Source organism: Capricornis sumatraensis, chromosome 20 (genome assembly GCF_032405125.1).
Source record: "Capricornis sumatraensis isolate serow.1 chromosome 20, serow.2, whole genome shotgun sequence".
Lineage (NCBI taxonomy): Eukaryota > Metazoa > Chordata > Mammalia > Artiodactyla > Bovidae > Capricornis > Capricornis sumatraensis.
In genome coordinates, this window is record NC_091088.1 from 42,661,033 (window position 1) to 42,684,115 (window position 23,083).

Sequence of the window (23,083 nt, forward strand, 5' to 3'; positions counted from 1 at the left end):
ATCACTTTCTATGTTAAAATTATCTTGGGTTTTATTTCTAAATTGTTATTTTGAAATCAGTTATTTAAACCGAGATATTGATTTTATTAGTTTATTTGCTTAGCACTTTCCTGTCTGCCATATCGCCTTCCTGGTCTTTGTGTTCTGGATCTTTAGTGTAATCACATTATATATGTTCACTAATCTCTTACTGGATGATGGATGACGATTCAGTTTTGCATCTCTTGAGCTTGGCTTGTAGTAGATACATAGGAAATGTTCACTGAATGATTTTAAGTTTTGCTATTATATCTTGGCCCTGTGCTTGCGTTGATCTGCTTTCCTCTTCTTTTAGGTTACCTCATTCTTCTTGGTCTAAGTCCTTATATGGTAACATATAAGGACTGCTCCTTTTGTGGTGTACCACAGGTACATCAGATTTGTCAGGAACAGTCCTTTTAAACTCAGGTCTCAAGGAGATCTCCTTGACGCATGTTTGCCTTGACCTGCTTTCACTCTGCTTTGACCCTCAGTCAGTTGCTGAAATTTATTTCCCTAGAAATTTGTATGTATGGTGGCAGAATACTTTATAGGGTTGAGATAGCTAAAGGGTAGGGATGTTAATGGAGGAGCAGCAATGCACCGAGTATTTATTTGCTAATTGTGAAACAGGAAACACACATCTCAGGCATTAGATTGTGGATGAATCTCCAGATGGTATATCTGTTTATCTGGTCATACAGTCTGACTATGTGACTGAAGGCAGGATCCTTCTATAAAGATTCTTCTACACAATCCTAGAAGTGTTAGGATGTTTATCCTAGGCCTACATTTTATATCAATTAAGTTTCATTCTGTTATATTCAATCACTTGAGATATCAGACTAAAAATTTTCCTCTTGTGTTTATACCTTTAAAAGCATGTATTGGCTATTATCATGGGTCCCTAGCTAACTCAGTGGTTGTTTGGCCAGACTATTCATTATTAATTTTTTACCTTTATACTTTTTATGTCATTAGTTCTGCCCTTGTTACTTCTGCATTCCCATCCCTACCCACAGCTGGCTTGTATGTGCTAAGTCACTTCAGTTGTGTCTGACTCTTTGTGACCCTATGGGCTGTAGCTCACCAAGGTCCTCTGTCCACAGGGTTCTCGAGGCACGAATACTGGAGTGGGTTGCCGTGCCCTCCTCCAGGGGATGCTCCCAACCCAGGGATCCAACCTGCCTCTCCTGCATTGCAGGCAGATTCTTTACCACTGAGCCACTGGGGAAGCCCACAACTGGCTTGTGTCTACTTAGGCTGTCTTAAAAGAATTCAAAGAGTTTTTCAAGCAACGCTTTTTGTTTATCTTTTCCTTAAGAAAAGCTACCACCAGGTATAAGTTAGGGCAATGACCAGGAATCCTGTACCAAAGGGGCTGCTACAGTCATGGTTGGGAGTGTGGGTGGGAGTATAGTAAAGTGAATCCAACCAGTACCAGAACGGTCCTGGATATGCTTCCTTTCCACCTTTCCTTCTCTCCACCCTCCCAGGTCCCTTTAGAACCTAGCAAAGGACACAGACATAGTCGGGCATCTTCAGCCTGAGGAAGTAACTGTTTTTTAAATTTTTTTGGTTGCTGTTGTTGTTCCTAGTGATCATTAACATTTACTTTCACCACCAATAAGAAATGGCCAAGAAGACAGCTCGGCTTAGACTTTTGGAAGGAGGCTCTAGGAATATGGGGTGTGTTTGTGTGAAATGTACTTTGCCATAGTTTCATGTTCAGGCCTGCAATTAAATAGCCTGATAGTTGACAGAATTCTTGCTTTCCTCTATGGAATTTTCAGTCTCTGAACTGAACTATGTAAAATATTCAAGCATTTAAAATATATACTCACAAGAGATTTCACTTAGACTAGGACTCTCTGAATATTCATGTTGAAGTATTTAGCCTCAGGGTGTGAAATATTAATCTCTTACCTGAGTTTTACATCTAATTCTTTTTCAGTGATACAGAAGAAAATTAAATGTTACCTGCCACCAGGGGCATCATTAGGACAGGCTCTTTAGGTTAAAGCTCTAAAAGAACTCAGTCTCAAATAAATTTTTGCTGATTCCTATCATGTGACAGATATAACTTATAAAACTGTTACCCTTGTTTTTGTGCAGTAGTGACCTATTTCTCCAGATGTGACAACCACATAATATTAAAGATCAATTTCTATTGTAGTTAATATGAGTAGTACAAGTGTTTTTTTTGTATTAGAATTTGCCATGAAGAGAGCATGCCTAGAGATTATAACATCAATAGAAACTATAAAGATAGATTCAATATGATAAATAAGCAATGAAAATAAGTACATTGAGTAGGAAAAATTAAGATATAGTACTGGATTACATTTCTGTTATGGTACATGTTTATTTGTGTTTTTAATTGTTTGTTAGATAGTTTCAGGTTTTTTTTTTGAAGGGGTGAGATGGGTGAGATGGGTAAGGAGTGGAGGGGAAAAGGCAGCTGAGGGGTAGTTTTTGTATCTGTTCCATTTTTTATTAGAAAAATATTCACTGAGGAAAATTTAGAAATAATGGATAAATAAACCAAAAATACTTCCGATCTATTAATAGGAAAAACCACCACTATAATCTCAATTTCTTAGAGTTTATTTGGTCCTTTATTCTATATTAAAAATTTAAATAAGTATATTTTACAAAGAGAATCATATATTTTACAAGCAGAATCATACTGTTAAAGTCACTCAGTCGTGTCTGACTCTTTGTGACACCAAGGACTGTACAGTCCATGGAATTCTCTAGGCCAGAATACTGGAGTGGGTAGCCTTTCCCTTCTCCAGGGGATCTTCCTAACCCAGCGATTGAACCAGCTGAGTCACAAGGGAAGCCCATAACTTGCTGTACTTCAATAATTATGACAGTTTTCTTGGCATCATTTAAAATAGCTGCATAGGATTCTATTGAGTTTCCCTGATGGCTCAGATGGTAAAGAATATGCTTGCAATGTGGGAGACCCAGGTTTGATCCCTGGTTTGGGAAGATCCCCTGGAGAAGGGAATGGCCACCCACTCCAGTATTCTTGCCTGGAGAATACCCATGGACAGAAGAGCCTGCCGGGCTAAAGTCCATGGGGTCACAAAGAGTCGAACACGACTGAACGACTAAGCATATACACCCACTCCAGTATTCTTGCTTGGGGAATATGGACAGAGGAGTCTGCTGGACTACAGTCCGTGGGGTTGCAATGAGTCAGACACGATGGAGTGACTAACACTTCCAGGATTCTATTATATGGATTTATTATAATTCATTTAAATTGATATTTTTTGATATTTACATTGTTTCCAATTTTATGTTGTTATAAGTGGCATTTCATTGAACATCCTGAGACCTTAACTTGTAAATAATATGCATTTTTAGTACCTTTGATATATATTGTCAAATGGCCCTCCAGAAAGAATATATCAGTTCATGTTCCCTCACCTTCCCTAATGCCAGGCATTTTCATTAAAATATATACGTATATTTGCTAAATTTTATAGGGAAAATTCAGTAACTCTTTCATTTTAACTGAGTTAAAATTCTACCTTTATCACATGAAATGTATTTTTAAAGGCTAAGTTCTTAAAGAATAAAAGAGCAAAAGAAAATTTTCCTTTCCTTTGTACTGGAAGGAGATGGAATATCTTCAAAAGAAATGATTTTCATTTCAAGGATTAGTAATAATTCCAGTTGTGGAAATCATTGCAATGGTAGGACATCGCTCCATTGAGACACAGATCTTTCTCCATAGCTTTTTATTGCAATTAGGTTCATTGTGATGAGATTTTACCTGTATTATAATTCAGCAAATTTACATATAAAAAACTAACCATGGGTTTGAGATTGATACAATCCCATGAATTTAATGACTGCAAGAGTCTGATTCAGGGTTATAATTAAGAAGCACATGGGTGGCCTTGGATATAGGCTAGCCAGGAGTAAGTAGATTACTTTCATATTTTGAGTTTAGTCCTAGGTGGGGAGAAGAATGCCAGATAGCATGAAAGGATAGTATTCCAACCAATAACAGTATTTATATTCTTTTAGAAGAATTGTTATTGTAATAAGAAAAATGTTGGTTTAGGCTGAGCTACTCACTAATAAAAGTTCACTAACATGTCCATGGATTGACCTTAGTAGCTCAATTTTGAACTCAAAGGTTATATCCATTTATCTTGGCACCTTTGTTGGAAGATTAGCTTGAGTATTGGGAATTCCAATGAAAAACTGTAGCATGAAGGCATCCTGCTTGTGTCCCTTTATTTAAATGCTACTGGAAGTCTGTGTTTTATCACCCATATTTACTAGATTATGAGAGGTATTTGACAAAAGCATATTAGATCATCCAGTTTATTTGTTTATCATTGTTATTCTAAGATGATCGTTGTTTCTGTTATCCCTACTCAACTATTGCAATTCTCTTCTGTGGTTCCTCCATACCAGACACATTATTGCTAGATTAAATGTCTAAAGAACATGAATTTGCTGCATTATAGACAGATCATATCCCATCATGCCAAAATCCTTTTGAAATCTTGAGTGGCTGTCTTTCCCTTTAGAAATTAGTAGGACTCAATTATCTGCCAGTCCAAGCCCATAGTTGTAAATGTTATTGCCTTCCTTTCCAGTTTCATGTTTCATCTGCAGTTTCATACCCTGAATAGAACTCTTGCTCTCTTACCTGCTTGCTTTTTTAAAAAAGCTTCTGTTTTGAACTGGGATGTGCTTTTTCATTTACACAAGAGAATCTTGGGATATAAAGTTTGGGAGAGACCTTCAGCATTCATACTTTGTGATTTTTCGAGACTCAGAACATATATTCCTGACCCTGATTTCTAGTTGAAATGATTTATTTCCTCTGATTTTCTATGTTCTTTATTCACACTCCTTTTAAGACAGCATTGATCACGTTCTGCCCTATTTTATAATTGTTTATGTACTTGTCTTATTCCTGTAACAGATTAAAAATTGCTTGGGATCAGGACTGCATTTTATTTTCTTGTTCTTGAATTCTTCATAGCACCTAGTACAGTGCTCAGCATATATTATTGATACACTTATATGGATAAATGTCTAAACAAAGATACAGTGAGAAATTGTTGGCATTATTATTCATGTGATTTTGAGGGTATTTAATTATGATAGTAAATTTTGATGACATCCAAAACTTCCAATTTTTGTGCATAGAAACAAAGACTTTATAGTATAGTTATAGTTCATTATAGTTATACTGAATCTTTTGGAGGACAGATTAAAAATTTTAATTAAAAAAAGCTTTGATATAACTTGAAGTTTATTTGAAAAAAAGCAGCATGGAGGCAAAATTATCATCCTTATAAAAGAGTAGTTAAGGCTGACTTGAGAGATGGGAGTGAATATAAAATGTGTGAATTTTCTATTCACTCAGCTTCTTGATTCTGTCAGTGCCCTGTTCAGTCATCTTGAAGGAATTTAGACCTAAGGCATTTTTTGGGTTCTCAGCCAGTCACTGTATTTAATCTTTTTAGGGAACAGTTTACAGATTTGTTGCCCCTGCTCCAGCTCAGCCTGAATCACTTGAACAACTGCCTGACCACCTTTCTTCTTCATGCATCCCCACACTTAGGGCCCTGGAAACACTCTCTGCTTAGAATCGTCTGCAGAAGTGTTGTCAATAAACCCGTTCCCCGACATCATTCATGAATTCCTGTTGATGAAATTCAGACTGGAGCTTTGCAGTCTGTGCTCTGGCTAATCTGGTTCCATTCTACCTGTGCAACCTATCTTGCTTTTTGCAAATGGCATTTTTTTTTAAAACTTGGGGAATCATAACTTGGAGGTCTTTCAAATCCACCACTCTTAGTCTTTCTATAAGCCCTGTATGCTTGATACTGCATGGAGCAATTTCTCTCTTCCTCCTTTTTCTTCAGACTTTGTCTCTCTGGCCAGGTCATCTTTCCTCCACAGGAATTCCCTCCACAGGTGCTACAGCCTCCCCTCTCTGGCCCATTGATGGTCTAGTTTGCCCAGTTGGTCCTGGTTGCCCAGCTGCTGCATTTGCCTGGTTTCTCTGAATATACTGAGCACTGGCACACACTTGGTGCCAGGGTAAATATCTAGTGATAGAAAATGGAAATCATGATGTGTGTATCTCTTGTGTTGCTGTGGTGCTTATAATGTGCTAGGGAACCTTCAGTGAACATCTGAGGGTCTATAGCTTGGGCAAAAGTTCTATCTATAGTACAGTATGCTGCCTTTCAGAAAGTTTGTGATATTTTCATGATAATTTTGTCTATTATATATTTTTTCTTTTCCCCCAACTTTTTGTTCAGTCGCCAGTTGTGACCAACTCTTTGCAACCCCATGGACTGCAGCATGGTAGGCCTCCCTGCCCCTCACCCTCTCTCGGAGTTTGCCCAAGTTCATGTTCATTGCATTGCATCGGTGATGCTGTCCAGCCATCTCATCCTCTGATGCCCTCTTCTCCTCTGACCTTAATCTTTCTCAGCATCAGGGACTTTTCCAATGAGTTGTCTGTTCACATCAGATGACCAAAATACTGGAGCTTCAGCTTCAGCATCAGTCCTTCCAGTGACTATTTAGTATTGATCTCCCTTAAGATTGACTGGTTTAATCTTGCTGTCCAAGGGACTTTCAGGGGTCCTCTGAAAGGAGTCCTCCTTTCAGGAGTTGGAAGGCATCAATTCTTTGGTGATCTGTCTTCTTTACCGTCCAGCTCTCAGAACTGTACGTGACTGCTGGGAAGACCATAGGACCTTTGTTAGCAGAGTAATGTCTCTGCTTTTCAACAGCTGTCTAGGTTTGTCCTCACTTTCCTGCCAAGAAGCAATCATCTTCTGATTTCATAGCTACAGTCACCATCCTCAGTAATTTTGGAACCCAAGAAGAGGAAATCTGTCACTACTTCCACCTTTTACCCTTCTATTTGCCATGTAGTAATGGGGCTGGATTCCATGTCCTTAGTTTTTTTTAATATTTAGTTTTAAGCCGGCTCTTTCACTCTTCTCCTTCAGCCTCATCAAGAGGCTCTTTAGTTCCTTTTCGCTTCCTTCCATTAGAGTCATATCATCCGCATATCTGAGTCTGTTGATATTTCTCCTGCCTATCTTAATTCCAGCTTGTAACTCATCCAGCCCAGTATTTCTCATGTGTTCAGTGTATAGGTTAAACAAATGGTAATAGCAGACAGCCCTGTTGTATTCTTTTCTCAATCTTGAACCAATCAGTTGTTCCATACAGGGTTCTAACTATTGCTTCTTGACCTGCACACAGGTTTCTAAGCAGACAGGTAAGATGGTCTGGTATTCCCATCTCTCTGAGAGCTTTCCACAGTTTGTCATGGTTGTCCGTGTATTTGAATTCCTGTAGAGGAAAGAGGACCTGGCCAGAGATACAGCTTCAGTTCAGTTCAGTTGCTCAGTCGTGTTCTACTCTTTGCGACCCCATGAACCGCGGCACGCCAGGCTTCCCTGTTCATCACCAACTGCCAGAGTCTGCCCAAACCCAAATCCATTGAGTCGGTGATGCCATCCAACCATCTCATCCTCTGTTGTCCCCTTCTCCTCTTGCCCTCAATCTTTCCCAGCATCAGGGTCTTTTCGAATGAGCCAGCTCTTCGCATCAGGTGGCCAAAGCATTGGAGTTTCAGCTTCAACATCAGTCCTTCCAATGAACACCTAGGGCTCAGACAAATTATAAAACCCTAAAAAAAATGTTGGATTTCACTGAAACACCTTTCATATGATAATTTTAAAACGCATGATAAAATTTAGCATCTTCTTATACATGACCAGAGTAGACTTATGCCTAAATAACAGTGGCTGTTGGCTGCAGTTGGGCATTGAAAGTGGAGGTCAGGACCATCAGCCCCGGTCTCCATGTATAAATTTAAGCCAACTTCTACAGAATTTTCCTAAAAGCTACCTAAACAACTTGGAAAAAAACTCTCTGATTTTATAGGACTTGCCAGTGGAATTTGTGTTGTCTGTCCCAAGTTTATCCTCCCAGGTGACAATGTACAGTAGCAGTTCCTGTGCTCCCAGACAGAGAGGATAGCCCATTCTTTGGGTAGAAAAATGAAAGGACTAAGGCTTTCTGATGGCTCTTTGAAAACTCTGATGTTTCTGTTTGCCTTCTTGTCTAAAATATTTATTTGAGTATTACAAAAAACTAATCATTGCAATTTTCTCCTTGTTTCAGATTAAATGGTTCCTTGCAGTCTAACACTTGATTTAGCTCTGCTTTGTTATTCAAATTTTACGTTTTATATCAGTACAACAGTTAACAGCTAGTAAAGCTCTGTGAACATCAGGGCATCTGACCATGACAGTAAATAACACATACCATGGAAGAAGTCATCTGCAAGTTTTAAAAAGCCATTGTCATATTTATAGAGAGAGCTCTGTATTTTCTCCACAAGAGGGCAGGAAAGTCTGGGCTGTAAATATAATTTTTCCAAAAAAAGTTTTTATGGGAAGAAGTGTTTTATCTTCCATACATATTTGTTAAAATATAAAAATGTTTCCACTTTAAAAAAAAAATCCACGTGTAGATTTTTTTTTAAAAAATGTTTCTCTTATCTTCTGGGCAGGTACTCTTTAGCTTTACCTCTTTTAGATTCTAATCTTAGGTTCTAATTGCTGAAACGAGTGTTTTTAGGCTATTGTTATCAGTAACTGAAGTAACTCCTTTTCATCCTCTCTTGATTTTAGACCCTTAATAAAATGCGGTGGTAAGGAAAAGACTAACATTTGAGTAGCTGTTTCTGCCAATGAGAAAATAATACCCATGTCAAAGGAAAACAAAAATCACGTAATAGGTTTGAGGCCAGTCTTGAACATCCACAGGCATTCATACATTCTCCTGTTCATATTGTTTTATTCTTCACTGCTTCCCACTGGCTCCCACCCCCACACCACTTTCATCTGTTTTGTTGTGAGAGATTTAAATTATAGGCCATGCTACAAAACCCATCTAAATCTGTGATATCAAAAACTAAGTGCTTCTCTCTTCTGGTGATCACAACAGGGTTGGCCTAACATGTTAGGTCCCACTGTGCTGACATAACAACAGGATATGCCATGAAGGAGGAGACATTTGACAAACTCAGTTTATTTTCATAAACATATACTTGGGAAAGTATTTGTAGGATTCACATTTGGGGGTTGAATGCTCCTTGAATATGCACTGCCAAGTGAACATTTTTTTCTTTCTTTCTGCTTATCTTTCTAATTTTTTTTTAAAAAAGAGCTCAGAGACAATTTGAAAGATAAATTGTGTAAACCAATAAGGCATTAAAGACTCAATTTTTGTTTAAGGCCGATAGTGATTCCCCCCTGTAGGGCATGAAATTAAAATGTGTGCACAGAAGCAAATGATTGCTTCAGTACCATGTTTTTAGTAGCAGTTGTCCTCTCAAAGCAGTTAGTGCTGCTAAAAGGAAGCGAAGTGGAACAATGCAGGTGGCAAAAGACTGATTCAAAAAGGATGTTTATACAGAAAAATTATTGACAGCTACAGACATGATCAGTTGGCACAGCTTGGTGATAGGCATGGCGAAAAGATGTGAGAAAGATATCACAGAAGTAACATAGGGGCTTTTTTTTTTTTTTTAGCTTGTGAGATGCGAGTGTAACTATTGCTCACTTGCATACCACAAATATAAGCAACATGGCCACCTACATGCTCTGTTTGCTGCAGTATGACTGTCCAGAAATTCCAGGTCATTTGGCACCCCTTCCTTTCAGTGCCATGACAGTTTGCAGCCCTACGAAAGGTTTACTTGAAAAATCCCTTATTGTCTCACTCCTCATTATAGATACAGATGGCCACATGGGTTTGGGAAAAAAACTGTGGATATGTAACAGTCCTAAAAGTTCATTTCAGTCCTATGAATGCTTCATGTCTTTTTTTTCATAGTTTGACTTCTTTTCAAAACACAGTGGGAGTTAACTATTTTTCTTTAGTGTAATGGGTAGGGTGTATGTGTATCTGTATCTATATATTATGTATATATATATATATAAAATAATTTTTCTTTTCCATTGTAACTCATTTTTGCCCGACTTTAACACAGTCAGTCCTGGTTGAGTGAGTGATATCCCAGCATTTCTGGCTTCCTTCCAGCAGGCAGCCCTTCGCAGAGGGAAAAATGACAAAGTTCGACTAAGAATTCCATAGCACAATGTAAAGAGGAATGTACTAAACAGACTTTACCCAAAGGAAACATGAGGAAAACATCTTATTATAAGATATATATTTAATATGTTTTTCATATTTGGAAAGAGAAGTTAATGTCTGGGAATGTCCTTTGATTCACTGGCCAGAAGGATTTTTGTTACTCTATGTACCTCTCCCCTACCCCCAAGTCTTCAGATTAGAAATGATTTATTTACAGAGAAAAGAACAGTACTTTGATATGTTATACTAATGTTAAACATTTATGGGGTTTAAAAATATTTATGAACGTGTAAAAGTTATTAAAGCAAATGTGCTTTAGGTTACCTTGTGATCAGGTAGTATGAATACAGAAACAGGAATTTTTATGAGAGAAAAAGACAGAAAATATTTATGAGTAAATTTGTAAAGTTTAATAATCTTAGGGTATATGAATGTGTCTCTTTTGTATATAATTTAAAATATATAAAATAATCTTATTTAATGTAGGTTTAATATATATATGTACTTTTGTAGAGTCTTGATAAATTATAATCTTAAAGCTCCAGAAAAGTTTCCTTATAACTCTTTATTTCTATTCATTCAAAAAAATGAAAAACATTTTTCAATAAAAAACTTAACATAATTTGCTCTTCATTAAAAATTATTTGGAGAAACATTGCACTGCTTTTTTGGGCATTAGTTTTAGAGGAAGGGAATTTTTATTTGTTCTGTAAGATTATTCAGGCCTTATGTTAGTTTACAAGAAAAATGTTCAATACATTTATATAAAATTGCATGTACAAGTAGGATACAAAGATAGAGGCTATGGACTATTTCAATGACCTAAAAGTAAAGTGAACCTAAAAGTAAAAGTTTACTTTATATCTTTATTAACTCCCATTTTTCTAAAAGCATCTGCTGCTGCTGCTGCTGCTGCTGCCGCTGCTGCTGCTGCCGCCGCCGCTGCTAAGTTGCTTCAGTCGTGTCTGACTCTGTGCGACGTTGTAGACGGCAGCCAGGCAAGAACACTGGAGTAGGTTGCCATTTCCTTCTCCAATGCATGAAAGTGAAAAGTGAAATTGAAGTCACTCAGTCTGCCCGACTCTGAGCGACCCCATGGACTGCAGCCTACTAGGATCCTCCACCCATGGGATTTTCCAGGCAAGAGTACTGGAGTGGGTTCCCATTGCCTTCTCCGCTAAAATCGTCTACTTACCTTAAAAGGATACATGCCATTCTAGCAAAGTTAATGGCACACCTAACACAAAGCAAGGCCCTTTTCCCCCCCAGTTTTTCAAGGAAACCCCCAAGTTTATTACTCCAGAATTTTTCTTAGTTTTCTATTTTGCATCTGAGATTTGTAAGCATTAAATGATGCTTAAAACACATACACACAAAATCCTGGTCTTTATGTACTCATCCAAACAGGGGTTAGGGAGTTAATGAGACCAACCTAAACATGTTGAAGATATACCATCTTCCTACTTCCCTTTCTCTCAATGTTCAGGCCCCTTTTGTGGCTTTGTAGCCAACTGGGCCAACCCACCCCAAATTAAAGCCTCACAGATCTCCTTTCACTGTGGAAGAACTGGAGACAATCCCAGTGCAGCTAAACTTTATGTACTTCATTATTATTTTGCCACCTCAAATTCTTTCTGCCTTGTTGAAGCTTATGTTGAATTTTCATACATATCTACAACTGTTGTGATTACTTAGTTTAAGCAGAAAATGAATATTTTGATCCTAATCCCATTATTGATGGCAGGAGATGTGGGAGATGAGACAAGAGGAACCATTATAAAACCTTAAGTTTTGTGCTTTGCTTTGGTGTAATAGCTGTGGTTTATAAATTTTAATTATAGTGAAAATGAGTAGGACATGCAAGGTAGATTTTTTAATTAAAATTTTAACTGTAAAGAATCACTTGATAATTTAGTCTTATCAAAGAATTGTAAAAACCTGTATAAATTTTACTTATTTTTCTTACTAAAGCTTGCATTTTATATCTGTATAGCCATTTAAAAATATTTATTTATTTGGCTGCACTGGGTCTTAGTTGAGGTATGTGGGATCTTTTGTTGCAGCTTGTGGGGATTAGTCCCTGGCCAGGGATTGAATCTGGGCCCCCTGTGTTGGGAGCTTGAAGTCTTAGCCATGGGACCACCAGGGAAGTTCCTGTATAGACATTTTTAATTGTAGTCAATGACTGTCAAGATCTTGAGATTTTTATACTCAGTATTTGCTGTGGTTCTGTCACTTGGGTAAGTAGATAATGAAGGTTGAAACTAGTTAAATTGTTGAAATGGAAACTATATGTAAGTGCTATCTTTATGAAAATGTTGAGTAGGTGGGTATTTTTTAATTTCTGTAAACAAAGATGCCAGGTTGTATCTTTAATTAAAGCACAGCTTTCGCAGTGTTGGGGAAAAGGCTAACAACTCAGTGTTCAGCTTTGAGCATCAAATCAAGTTATGGGGGGAAGTTGCAGTAAGACAGTAGTCTTGAGAGTCAGGCTTTGTCAAGAGAGAGAAAGGACTTCAGTTTTCCAAAGCTCTTGTTGCATTGTCCAGAGACAATAACAGAGGCTGAGAATGCAAAAATGGAGATATCTACTGGGCTCTAACAGTGCCAGAACAGATCAGAAGTTCTTTCAGTGAGGGACTTCAGCAGGGGATACTACAGGGTGACCAGGAGGGAAAGAGCTATCTCTCTGGAGGCTGCAAGGCAGTGAGGACCCAGAGGACAGCTCAGAGTCTGGCCCTTGAACTCCAAATGCTATAAAAATAGTACAAAGAACTCCTCTGTATTCTTTACTCAGAACTACCAATTTATAACTTAAGCTTTAGCAGTCTCTAATATTATTATATATAATATATATGAGATAATTATATCTAAAATATTATTTTATAGTATATATGATAATAATGTAAAATTATTTTTTGAGCCATTTGAGAGTAGGTTGCATAAATCATGCCTTTTTACCCCTCAGACTTTCTGGGTATGTTTTCTAAGAACAAGGATCTTCTCATACCTAATCACATCAAATTCAGTGCTTCTATGTAGTCTATGGTACACACTCCAATTTCATCCTTTGTCCCAACAGTATCCATTTGAAGCAGGTTTTTTCTACTCCAGGATTTAGTCCAGGGCTACCTTTTGAATTTTGTTGTCTTGTGAGATGGTAGCTTTAACTGACAGTTTCTAGTCCAATTTTCTCCGGAGAAGGCAATGGCACCCCACTCCAGTACTGTTGCCTGGAAAATCCCATGGACAGAGAAGCCTGGTGGGCTGCAGTTCATGGGGTCACTAAGAGTCAGACACAACTGAGCGGCTTCACTTTCAGTTTTCACTTTCATGCATTGGAGAAGGAAATGGCAACCCACTCCAGTGTTCTTGCCTGGAGAATCTCAGGGACGGGGGAGCCTGGTGGGTTGTCGTCTATGGGGTCGCACAGAGTCGGACATGACTGAAGTGACTTAGCAGCAGCAGTCCAATTTCTCACTCTACACACCCAACCTCCACCTCCCAGAATGGAACTTCAGGGCAAGTTTTTTCTTTTTTCTTAGTTTTATATATTTATCTGTAACACATGTTGATTGTTCTACACATATCATCTTGTACCCATTACTGTTTCCAAATGCTTCCAAATGAGCCCTCTATGTGCAGTTGAGAGATTTTGTCTTTATTCTGCATAAAATCTGCATCAAGTAGACTGTCAACCCAGTGACAAAGGGGTTGTTCTCACTTCTCTAGGCTTGTAGGGTGCTTTAAAGAAGTTAGAAGAAAGTCAGGGTCATATATATTAAAATACAATAGCTACATTTTATTACATGAACTAGGTACTTAATACAATAGCTACATTTTATTACATGAACTAGGTACTTAATATTTACACTCTTACTTGATCTTCAAACAAGTCCATGATGTAGGTTATATCCTTCATGAATCATAAGTCCAGTGTTCTCTAGCCTTTGTCTGACTTCCCACCACCCTAGTGATTTTCCGCTCACAGAGACCTTCAAGTTTCTCAGAGGGTTGTGTTCTTTGACATCCCAGGGTCTATACAAACACTCTTCCCTTTGCCTGGAACATTATTCTCAATATTTTTTGAAGAAGCTTAGCTTACAGGAAGATGAGAGATAAGAGGGTCAAGGGGGAGTTTTGTGTGTGGTTCTTGTTTCTGTGTATATTTTAATGACAGCCACATATTTATTTTAGTAGCTGACGGGAAAGAGTAAAGGAGATAGGATAAAGATACAGAGGATAGCAATTAACGGAGGGAGATTCCTAAAGAGGAGAGTGGGATGAGAAATGGGATACAAGTGAAGAGATGAACTTTGTACAGCTAGGAAAAATCAGTGGTGAGTGTGCCAGAAGTTGAAGTTTGGCTTTGTTTAAGAGTCCTACTTTTCACTGTATAATGGGAGGTTAGGTCATCTGCTTGGCTGCTCTGAGTAAGGAGACTGGAGGAGAAAGGAAGGATGAAGGGTGAGAGTGGATAGACAATAGGGCCAAATCATAAACTAAGGAACTTGGGGACAGAGTTATCTGTGCCTTCCTTCTTATGCTGGTGTTCTGGGAAGCAGTATGATTTTAGAAGCCTCTTAGATGTAGCTTAGTGTGGAAGCAAAAGGAATGTAGGTATAGGGTACCTGAGAAAGACTCATGGAGTCCTGGCCTATAGGAGGAACAATAAGAGTTTTCCTGTGTGGCTAGAGTGACACAGATAAAAATACAAGGGGCTATGGAAATGAGGAAGAAGCGGAAGTGATTTGTGAAAGGAAACCAGATGGAAACAAAAGCATTTGAGAGGACACCAGCCTGACTGATAAAACTGATGACCTAGTTGTTCTTCCCTATGCATTAGTTCTGTCTAGTACCCCTAATGGAAGATGGTAAAAATCTGAGCTACACAGAAAGGTTGTCTTCTGAACCTACATGCCCTAAGAAAATATAATTGGCTTATAAATAACATCAAAAAAGTCTTATAAGACAAACCCTAGTTCAGATATCTTATAAATGGGAGACACTTCTAAATGTTAGTGTTACAAGGACTGAATTGGTTGAGGAAATTCCATTGAGAATTGGAACTGAAAGAGATGTGCAATGATAGAAATGGAAATCTTTCTCTTATGAGCCTTTGGAATATAGACCTTTTTACTTTCCAATAATTTTCTGCCTGAAGCAATGACATGTCTAATTAATAATAATATTCTATTAAATAGTATGATTAATCTGAGAGATCATTATGAACAAGTAGATTAAAAAAGCAACCTAAATCCCCTTGGTCTGCTTTAAGGTAAAATAAACCTGAATTTCTTATCCAGAGAGATTTTTTTCCTTGTGATATAACTTGAGGGTATATTCTATTTCTTTGATTCTTTTGGTGTGTGTTTTTTATTATCTGATTAACTTACAGGAGACTTTTAAAATAACTAGCACCTATTCAATTGCCCCTTAATTTAATTACACTTTTGTGTAAGCTATTTGCATGTGGATATTTTTGCAGAATATATTAGTTACATAATATTTTTCTGTTGTTAGCTTCATATGGGGCAAAGCTGTTAATCTTAATATTTTACTAATAGAAAAAAGATTTGAGAGAAATAGAAAGAGAAGAACCCCATGAAATATTTCAGCATAAATTCTAAAGCTTGAAGCTTTGTCTGATTCCTAAGCTAGAGAAGTGGCAGTAGCACTGTTTAGTAAGTTCAGTGATTGAAAACAATGTAAATGGTCTTGATTTCTTAAAGGGCATGATTTTAAGGAAGTCCAGATATTTTAAGAATTGTTGTTCCTTAAATCTCTAAGTCATACATGAGAAGATTACTGATAAACTTTCCCTCAGCAAGCATTGGAATACTGCCACTGAAATTGAGGTTTGGGAACTGCTTTGCTTCAGGTTTCAGTTTGCCACTTACAGGCCGTGAGATCTTTGACAAGTTGGTTAATACCTCAAGCCTCAGTGTCTTCATCTATAAAACCAGGAGATCACTGCTTTGCTAGGCAGAAATTCCTCATTTCTGTGCCTTTTCCACAGAAGGTGTGAGTGTTGATCTTCTTGGCCCTTTCACCTTAGGCCTCCAGGAGTGGGACAGGCTTCATGGGTTTCTATACATACTGAGTAGTGTGAAAGTTGAGGAGGCAAAGCCAGTTGTGAGAATTAAAAGTAATATATGATGAAAGTGAAGCCGTTAGCTTTGTCTGGGACCTCATAGTTGTCCAGTGAAGGTCAGCATCTATTACTACTTATTGCAGTTGAACATTCGTCAGATTTTTAAATTATATATGTTATTTTTAGTGAGTCTTTTAGTCAATTGTCTTTCAGTGAATTGTCTTTCACCTGGAATTTTAACATTACAAAGAGTTATCTATCAGCTAAAACTTGGACCCATATGACAGCTACCTAAATTTCCTAGTAGTACATGGACATTATATATATTTTACATTTTACAAAACATTTCTCACATCATATTACCATTTTAGTATATGATCAATACTAATTATGATCAGTTTCAACATTTGATTTTTCCTAAACTGATTGTCTCTGGACATCACATAGACCAAATTCTGAAAGTTCAAGAAAATGCTACTCACATGTACACACCCCTCCTATCTATAGATTGTTTCAGTAAAACACACATACTGCTTAGATAGTAATACTTAGAAATTTTGACACAGTTGTAGTAGTTTGTGCTATTGTGTAATAACACTTGATTGGCATTGGAAATACTTCCTATAATTCCTTCTAGTAGCTAAAACAAGGGTGAAAATGTAGTAAACAAAAATGACAGAAATATCTCATGATGTAGGTAACATGAGTAAAGTTTTAAAGTGTCAATGGAGAATGAAAAAAATTTCTGGGATGCCAAGAATTTAAAGATGCAGCTTTGAAATGAAAACATATTTTAAACTAAATATATTAAGTGAAAGTTATCTAGAAGACAGTTGTTTAGTTGCTAAGTCATGTCTGACTCTCCTGCAACCCCATGGACTGTAGCTTGCTAGGTTCTTCTGTCCTTGGGATTTCCCAGGCAAGAAAACTGAAGTGGGTTGCCATTTCCTCCTCCAGGGGATCTTCCCAACCCAGGGACTGAAACCTCGTCTCTTATGCTTCCTGCCTCCTGCATTGGCAGGTACCTTCTTTACCACTGAGCCACCAGGAAAAGCCCCTAGAAGATAGTAGGATAAAAACTCAGTAGAGGTATATGCTCTTTTTTTTTTTTTTTTTTTAGGTATACGCTCTTAAAGTACATTGTATTGATAGTTAATCATCGTCTCCATGATGGTTTTCATGTATTTCAAATATTTATCTATCCATAAAGAGCATATGCAGGGCTTCCCAGGTGGCTCTAGTGGTGAAGAACCCACCTGCTAACGCAGGAGACTTAAGAGACTCAGGTTCAATTCCTTGGTTAGGAAGATCTCCTGGAGGATAGACAAGTCAGGAGAGGAGCCCATTGACTCTAATGCATTTCCACTATTGAGTTCTCCTCTGTGGGTAATTTTAGTAGCCCTTGAGAAAGTCAGAATACCTCCTAATCTGGTTAATTGATTCTCTAATTTCTATAATCAGAGATTCATACCTTTTTGGTCTTATCAATACTTAGTGTAGTGCGAGTACTTTAGACTTTAAGCAAGGTAACCTTGGCTTCAGAATATAGCACTGCCACACTGTGCAGTGCCAGTGGGTACCGTAATGAGGTAGTTTATGTGCGTAGTGCCTAAGTAAACAAAAGGCACGGAAAGGGTCAACCTTCTACATACCTTAATTCTTTCGAGTAGTTCAGATGCTCTTTTTGATTTTGACAGGTCATGTGAATAAAATTTTTCCATAGTAAGGACCATGTGCAAAAAGCCATTCTGTTCAGGGACACATTTGTGCCTGTCCCATGTAGGCTTTACTTAAGTCTCATATGTACACATAACAAAAATCATGTTAATTCAGACTCCACTAGATTGGAAGTTCTGGTAATGGTGATGAGAGCTAGAGTAGCTTCTCCCATCTTCTTTCCATCACTCTGCTTTGGGAGGTCCTGGCCCTATACTCCTCTTCCTATCCAATATCCTGGTTGGAGGTCTCACTGCCTCTGTTAACATGGTGATCAGCTAATGAAGCTTAAATGGTTAATGAAGGAGTAGATGTTATAAGTTTGACGTCTGTCATCACCCATAGGGCAAAAATGAGGAAGGGCTACTCTTCTCCACTAGATAAGCATCCCATTCCATTTCTGCTTTCTATTTGTGAATTTGGTGAGAACTTGCTGAGACTCTTGTAGAACTTCCATTGTCCTTTAGCTTATTTACAGAACTGCTGTGATCTAAATCTGGGTCCTGGAGTCTTGCAATAAGTGGGGTAGATTGGATTTTACTTTTAGAATGTTTATGATCTATTGAACAACTTATTAGCATCATAAAATTGCAAGTTTCTTCCATATTAAGAAGGTTAATTTTTTTCACACAGTGTTAGAAGAACTATTTCCACATGGACAAGATACTTACAGTGTGACACAAGCTTGTATTATTTAAATTGGTAGTCTAATTTAGCTGGTGTCTATAGTAGATTGTTATAACAGCCTCTCTGAATCACACCTTTCTGCGCCACACCTGCTTTGTTAATATGATGTCATTGTTCTTGCCATCAAGAAATGGAGTCTCTTTCTCTACTCCCTTGAGTCTGATCTGGCTTTGTGACCTGCTTTGGCTGATAGGATGTGATAGAAGTGATATTTTAGACTTATAAGCCCAGGTTTCATAACTTCTGTTCCCTTAGTAGGGGGACATAGCTGTTAAGGAGTCCAGGCTATCCTCCTGGAGAAAGAGGCTACATGGAGCAGCCCCAGCTGAGCACCAAGGCCACAGACAGTGAGTCAGGCAGTCTTGAATCCTGAAGTCCCAGCTGAGTCACTGCTCTGCCAAGTCCTTCAGTTAAAATGGTTGTTCTTTCAAGTCAGTATACTTTGAAGTGGTTAATATGCAGTAATAGATAATCAGTTGAACTACAAATCAAAACCATCATAGGGGCTTTTATAAAAAACAGATTCCTAGGTCCCATCTCCAGAGATCCTGATTTAAAAGGTCTGCTAAGGAGAGGGTTACCTCAAACCTCTGTAATGTCCCCATGCAACTTTAATTTTGGAAAATTTCATATCAATGGAGAAGCTGAAAAAATAGCACAGAAAGCACTTAACTACTCCTAAATCTACAGATTGTTAATATTTTACCTATTCGGTTCATCTATCTTATTAGATAAAAGAATCTGTCTTATTCATCTCTTTTTTTGCAGATGTCATTTATTTCATCTGAATACTTCAGCATTTATTGCCGAGGAAAAGAACACTTTCACGTGACCACATTATCATTCTCATATCTAAGAAAATTAACATCGATTCAATAAAACCACTTAATATAGTTTATATTCAAATTTTTTTAAATTGGAAATGTCCTTTATAGATTAAAAAAAAAGTCAATTGCCTACTCCTATCAAAGGAATTCCATTTCTTATATTCTGGAATATAACTCCTTTGGCCCTCTTAAAACTTCACTTCTTTGCATCGTCAATTTTTGCCTTTGTACAGAATTGTTACTATCAGCAAATGAACACATGTCCTGTCATCTCCCTTTCCCTGACTTCTCATCTCCTCACTCCCCATCTCAGCTAAGGCCTCATCTCTAGGTTGCCTTTTACAACAACATTTAAATCATAAAAGTTGCTGACACTAGCTGTTTGTGCTTCTTTTCATCTTATTATCTTTTCAAAACTGTTGTAGGTGTTCTGTCCTTTCACCTGCACAGAAAGTCTCTTTCTAAGGTTACCAAAAATTTTAATGATTTCAAATCCAATGGTTACTTCTCTATCCTCACATTCCTTGACCTTTCAAATGTTTTCCCCATAGCAAACTATTCCTTAAAAAGCTGTTCCTTTGGCTTTTGTGACATCACACTCACCAGGTTTCCTTCTTATCTCTGTGGCTGCAACTTCATGGTCTTTTTTTTTTTTTTTCTGCTGATTTTTGTAACCTTTTCTGCCTGACCTCTAAGTGTGGGAGATCCTCAGGGATCTCTCATTCATTGACAGTCCCTCCCACTAACACCCTTGCTCCAAGCCCCATGATCTCATTCAGTCCTAGGCCCTTTGCATGCATATACTGAGAGGTTCCCCAGTTCATATCCAGCCCTGACCTCTCTTCTGACTTCATCTCATATAACCAACTGCCTACTTGATACCTCTACTTCGATGTCTAAGGGGTGTCTCAAACCTAACATGCCCCCAAATATTTTTAATTCCCTCCCCTGCCTTACTTCTGCCCCAGTCTTCCCCATCTCAGTTGGTTTATTTACCCAGTCCCTCAAGCAAAGCCCAAGAATAAACTTACTCTATTTTCTTCACCCTGCACAGCTAACCCATTTGCAAGAACTTCCAACTCCACCCCTGAAAGGGACCCTAAGAATGCCTAACTTTTCTCACCTGGTCCAAGTCACCTTCATTTCCAGTCTAGATCACTGAAAGACCTTTGAGCTAGCCTGTTTCCTTTTTTACTCCCTAATCTGTTTCCCCACGATCTGTTGTCACTTCTGCTGAAAACCTGCAAATTTTTTACTTTACACTCAAAATTCTTACCTGGCCTGTGACCCTGCTTCCCTGAATCTGCAGTTTCATCTTGTTCACCATGACAAAGCTGTCTTGGCCTTCTTTATGCTCCTTGAAACTGCTCTGTTTTCTTCACAGCACTTATCAATTCTAATAGTACTCGTCCGTTGTAGCTTTCCATTTGTTCTCTAAGTTTAGAGGTTTGAATTCTTATGTGGGCACTGTTATGTCTTCAGTATTTAGAATGCTGTCTGGCACTTATTAGGTAGTAAATAGTTATTGAAATGGTGGATGATACCAATATTAGAAATCTGGGACTCATCCTACCATTCTCTCATGCTCTGGCTTTCTGCTTCTAATGAGTAGCTGAGTTGTGCAGATTTTTTACTCTTAATTTTTGCAAAATCTGTCTCCTCTTCCCTCATTCTACTACTGCTCTCTTGGTTTATACCATTAGTACCTATGTGGTTTCTAAGCCTCTGGTCAAGGACTGACACTGCATAGAACTTTTTTCTTGCTACAGGAGAAACCAATCAGCTACTGTTTGTGCTACTATGATATCCCCACTTCTGCAGTAGGACCGCTAGGGCTTGGTCACACTTACCTTTTACTGTGTTCATCTCCTTTTACAATATTGTAATCCCTCTAGATACAGGGACCACATCTTTCTGGTTTTTTTATTCCTGACACCTAGCACAGTGCCTGGCATATAGTAGATATCCACTAAACGTTTGCGATGGCACAGGAGCGCAGCTGAGAGGAGCTACCCTGTGCCTGAGGGCAGGGGCAGTGGCCGAGGGGAGCTACCCTGCTTCTGAGGTAAGGAGCAGTGGCCGCACTTTCCTGGAGAAGCCGTGAAGAGAGACCCCATGTCCAAGGTAAGAGAAACCCAAGTAAGATGGTAGGCACTGAGAGAGGGGATCAGAGGGCAGACAGACTGAAATTATAATCACAGACAACTAGCCAGTCTGATCACATGGACCACAGCCTTATCTAATTCAATGAAACTAAGCCATGCCTTGTGGGGCCACCCAAGACAGCCAGGTCATGGTGGAGAGCTCTGACAGAATGTGGTCCACTGTAGAAGGGAATGGCAAACAACTTCAGTATTCTTGCCTTGAGAACCCCATGAACAGTATAAAAAGGCAAAGAGATAGGACACTGAAAGATGAACTCCCCAGGTCAGTAGGTGCCCAATATGCTACTGGAGTTCACTGGAGAAATAACTCCAGAAAGAGGGAAGGGATAGAGCCAAAGGAAAACCAACACCTAGTTGTGAATGGAACTGGTGATGGAAGCAGAGTTTGATGCTGTAAAGAACAATATTACACAGGAACCTGGAATGTTAGGTCCATGAATCAAGGCAAATTGGAAATGGTCAAACAGGAGATGACAAGAGTGAGCATCTACATTCTAGGAATCAGTGACCTAAGATGGACTGGAATGGGTGAGTTTAACTCAGATGACCATTATATCTACTACTGTGGGCAGGAATACCTTAGAAGAAATGGAGTAGCTATCATAGTCAACAAGAGAGTCCAAAATGCAGTACTTGGATGCCATCTGAAAAACGACAGAATGATCTCTGTTCATTTCCAAGGAAAACCATTCAATATTATGGTAATCCAAGTCTATACCCTACCAGCAACACTGAAGAAGTTGAAGTTGAACAGTTCTATGAAGACCTACAAGACTTTCTAGAACTAACACTGAAAAAAGATGTCCTTTTCATTACAGGGGACTGGAATGCAAAAGTAGGAAGTCAAGAAACACCTGGAGTAACAGGCAAATTTGGCCTTGGAGTAGAGAATGAAGCAGGGCAAAGGCTAATAGAGTTCTGCCAAGAGAACGCACTGGTCATAGGAAACACCCTCTTCCAACAACACAAGAGAAGACTCTACACATGGACATCACCAGATGGTCAACACCGAAATCAGACTGATTATATTCTTTGCAGCCAAAGATGGAGAAGCTCTATACAGTCAGCACAAACAAGACCGGGAGCTGACTATGGCTCAGATCATGAACTCCTTATTGCCAAATTCAGACTGAAATTGAAGAAAGTGGAGAAAAAGACTAGACCATTCAGGTATGACCTAAATCAAATCCCTATGACTATACAGAGGAAGTGAGAAATTGATTTAAGGGACTAGATCTGATAGATAGAGTGCCTGATGAACTATGGATGGTTTGTAACATTGTACAGGAGACAGGAATCAAGACCATCCCCAAGAAAAAGAAATGCAAAAAAGCAAAATGGCTGTCTGGGGAGACCTTACAAATAGCCGTGAAAAGAAGAGAAGTGAAAAGTGAAGG